The following is a 4,763-nucleotide window of genomic DNA, read 5'->3' on the forward strand; positions in this document are numbered from 1 at the left end:
CCCAGTTCAGAAAAATTATCAAGGTTAAAATGGAAGCCAAAACAAAAAATACTGGAGGAAAATTTTAAAACAGTGTAATCACTTAACACACCTCAATGCAGAAGCGGTTACTTGTACCTTGGCAGGACTACAGTGGAGCTGTTGGACACTGAATAGTAAGATGCAGGCTCCAACCTCAACCTCAGTAGTGATTAGCTAATCTAATCACACTACATCTCCCTGCTCTGTATTTCATATAGATACCTAACAGAGTTGTGGCCTCCATGCCGGGCTTCAGATGCCAGGAGATCAGATGCCTATCGGTATTGCAATACCTAAACCCTCACTTGAAAGTTATTTTTAAGAGTGGGATACAAGACAATGAGTATTGAGGCATTACCCTTCTAGCGACATATCGACCCACATAAATCTGCTGTCATCTAGGCCTTTTTAACTAGCTTAATCTCACTATGTTGTTGTTTTTATAATTTTACAGAAAGATTATCACAAAAAAATGAAGTGATAGGACAGATTACACTGCTGAAAAACATTTAATGCCACTGTCTACAAAAAGAGAGATGCCATTCTAACTCCTCCCACTTGCCTTTATATTTTATCAGAGTATCTCAATTTGTTTGTGCTCGTTTTAGTGAGTTGAAGAACTGATGTGCAAATTCAAGATGTTCTCTAATAAAATTAGAGTTCTAAGTACAGATAAGCTCTGAATAAGTAAAATGTACAGATTAGATAGAACTATTCAGGCTTATTCAAATCAAGTAAAACTGAAGAGTTTCAGAAGGAATTAACAAGCCAAGATCTAAGAAAAGTATACTAGTTTCTGCTTATAAATGTTAGACAATACACAGGTAAAGGATTAATTTGAAATTCTAATACATCTGGATGGGACTTAGAAAAATGGATCCAGGAATTATTGTGTCTGGTTTATTGCAAATCTCTGTCTAGTGTACGCAGAAAGGGGGGAAAAGTGTGTGTGTGGAGGGGGGAAGAGACTAAATGAGGGTTGGATGAATTAGCTTTTGGACAGATCCTGCAGTAGATAAGAATAGCATGGATGAAAAACTTGAATGACCACACCAGCAACGTCCTGGGTAGAGATGACATACATTTTTTTTTATTTTTAATGGCTCTTGTACCACTTTGCACATAGGTTGATTTGATCAGTGAGCCACTCTCATCTTCTTTCCTCACTTCTGCTATTTTTTTTTTTTATCTTAGTATACTAAGTCAACATAGAAAGTACTTTGGAAGTGGAGATCTAGTGGAACCACAGGGGTACTTTTCATTAGACTTTAGTTGCTTATGTTTACCTGCTGCACTGTTATTACTGGATGTTAACAGGAAATCTATTGCTGTGTACCTAGTGAGGGGAGGAAACAGTCTCACTTAAGAAAATGGCCCAAGACACTCAAAGCCCCCCACCATTTTAGCTGAAGTTGCAGGAATTCTGTGTTGCAGACTACTGTAAAGTCCCTAAAAATTCCAGAAAACGTAAAATTTAAGAGAATGTTATGAACGGCTAGTTCTGAAGACGCTTATATGTTGAAATGTGTATTATAATGCAGTTGAAAATGTGTATTTTGCACTTTGAATACCTTCTTCTTGGATTGAATGAGAAGATAAAAATTTCCTGAGCTTTTCCTCTTACAGGCCTAGAGTTAGAGCACGGGATGTGTCTGGGGAGGTGACATGTCCGGCCCGCTGACAGAAGATCCGCCAGTATCAGCAAGCAGAAACATGATTTGACCTTCGCTTCTGATGCAACTGTCACATCGAAAGATTAACCAGAAATGTACCGACATCCGAGGCAGGTTTCTGAATTAGCCTCAAGTTTATCCTCCTTTTCTCCTTCACTGACCGAGGGATTTGTGGTCATAACGGAAGCCTGCTTTAAAAGTCTTGTCTTTATAATCTTGTGAAAATTCTGACATTTAACAGACCTGGAAAATTTAAATGAATGGAGTATGTGAATCGTTCCTGTACCATGTAAACCTCTGGGAGGTATTAGATCACAAAGCAGTAGGAGAAATGTAAAAAAAAATCATTCTATTGTCTTTTATGGTCTGTAAATGCGCAACAGTGGAGGGTGTTGAAAATAAGAGGAAAACAAGACATGGGGAGATAGAGGGAATCAGTGCTTGAAAAAATGTAGCGGTTTTTATTACAATAAATGAAAAAGTCACACAAACAAAATCAATGATTTTTGCACCCTATAAGCCAATAATTAAACCTTAAAATTGGCTATAAGACTACCACTCAAGTCACAACACTTTATTGCTAGCAGCAGTAGGCTTCATGGTTTTTTTTTCCTCTCTCCACTGTGCCAGTCACTAGGAAGAGTCACCCAGGCTGAACCAGTGGGTTGCACAAGGAATCTACAATAAGAATAATGTCCTTACAGCATTTATTTGTATAACCCAGCTACAAAATTCCTTGCCTTCATGCTAGTGACTAGCCACAGTATGTGTGAAATTATTGGCATATCTTTTACTTCTGTTCATAGAATGTCTCTCATTGAGATTATGCCACATATTTACTTGTGTTTGCTGCATTTTCCACATAACAGGTATTGCTAAAAATATTGCCGGTAATGTTGTGAGATTAGAAGAATGAATACACAGCTCAGTCGTGCAGGTGCTCATATCTTTGACGTTCAAAAACCCTTGATAGTAGAGTATTTAGAAAAAAATTACGGAAGTCTACCAAGAACTGTTAGTGAATATATGACTACAACTCAAATTTAGGAAGTCCACAGTCTTTAGATCCCTGGAAAGGGGGATCATATCTTAGGGAAGCACCGTTCTACTATTTGATAAGCATCTGATACTGGCCACTGCCAGGGACATGGCACTAAGTCAATTAGGTGCGTGTTCAGATTGAGCTTTGGGTAACTGATATTTTTGATAATTTATTTACAGACAGCTATTAAGTATTTGCAGTGGTGTTTTGGTTTGGTTTTTTTTTTCCTGAGACTTTAATAACTCATAATACTGTTCAATAACTAAAGTGAGCTCATATACCAGCACATTCAAAATTTTTCTACCACTGGAAAAGACATAGAAAGAGACAAATGTTTCATGCACAGCAAGGGGTCACGTTCACTGTCAAAAGAGCCTTTCATTTTAGAGCTCTGTTGGAAATACAAAATACAGCCACTGAGATACTAGAAATGTCAAAAATGATCTTTAAAAAAGTTTCGTGACATAGTTTCATAGGCCTACAACAGCAGCAGGCATCTGTGTATTTTTAAGGCAGATATCATTCTGTGCACATGCCATTATCATAATTACATATACATAAGGATAATAAAAAAAATTAAGGACTTTTATTTTAAGAATAATCAAAATTTTAGCTGCATCATCTGAACAAAAGGCTGTATCAACTATTTAGACTCACAGAGCTCCTGAAACAACTAAAGAAATAAAATATTTCAAGTGTTTTAAGATAAAAAACCCTACTAAAAACTACTAAAAAAAAAAATCTTTCTTTTTTTCTTCCTTTCTTGCATGAATATCTTTCTCTTTTCAATGTTATTCTTTCAAAATGTTTTGCCATTGAATATTAGCCACTGAATATTGTGCACTTGGTCTCAGGTCCCTTCCTTATGCTGAAACAAAACAGTTTTAGCTTTGAGCATACATGTATATAGGATAAATATGTTTTTGTACCAGAAAAAGGGAGCGAAATGGGAGATTTAATCATTATAAATTAATGCTTTATACAGCCTAGAGAAAGAAAGTACTCAAAAGAACAACACTTTTACAGTTAATTTTGCTTTATGTACATACCAGTGGTAGCATTATTGTGATCCTGCTGTAATGTCTTGTGAGAAATCATGTGGGATAATGCAACAACCATGAAATTAAAATGGACTACTTCTGTAGAGCAGACCATTATTACATGGTGTCTTATTTCTCAGAGGGTCCATTATCTCTTCATCACCAGAAAAATCAGGCTCTGCAATGAAGTGCCACAGACTGAGCCAGAGAGAAGGCAGAACAGTAGAGGAAAGGCCATGGGAGGACAGAATGTACCAATGTCACATCTCACCAGCCTTTATTTAGTGATCAGCATTTTGGAATTCAGCAGTTTTAAAAAATTGTTTCATTTATAAGTGCCAGCTGCTGAAGAAGATAAGGGAAGAAGGTAACCTGTTTAAAACTAAAAAAAAAAAAACCAAACCCCAAATCTCTGTACCTGAAAGTACTTTAGTTTGTTTTCCAGCACAGCCTTTGAATTTTAATGAAACATTTGGGGAAACTTGTAAATGAAAATGGAAATGTTGCTTTCTAGAAGCTGGCCCAGCACCACATGTGAATTATTTAGAGACAACTTGTATTGTTTCTGCTTTTAAAGAGCAAAGAAAATGTTGTTTTTTTTCTGTTGCCTTAGTTTTAATTGTTTTTATTTCCTCATCACTGTTTTTAATTCCAAAATCTCTTCAAAACACAATAGCTATGCCTCATAGTAATTAAATAAAAGTACCAAACATAATAGTAGTAATAAATTTTTAGCTGCTCATGTGATACTAAAACAGAAAAAAAGAAACTCCTTGATAACCCTGACTGATTGCATTACAGAGATGTGAAAGGATCCTAATTGCAATGAAGTGTCAGTTCTAAAATCTTGCCTCAGAAATAACCTCAAATACCCCAAATGCCCTCAAAAGACAACATCCAACATGAAAAACTAAAGAACTGTTAATCCAAGAAGCAGAGTTTATAACGGCAACAGTATCTAGAATATTTTTTTGATTCACTTAGTTT

The sequence above is a fragment of the Pygoscelis adeliae genome, unplaced genomic scaffold (genome assembly GCF_000699105.1).
Source record: "Pygoscelis adeliae isolate BGI_AS28 unplaced genomic scaffold, ASM69910v1 Scaffold66, whole genome shotgun sequence".
Classification (NCBI taxonomy): Eukaryota; Metazoa; Chordata; class Aves; order Sphenisciformes; family Spheniscidae; genus Pygoscelis; species Pygoscelis adeliae.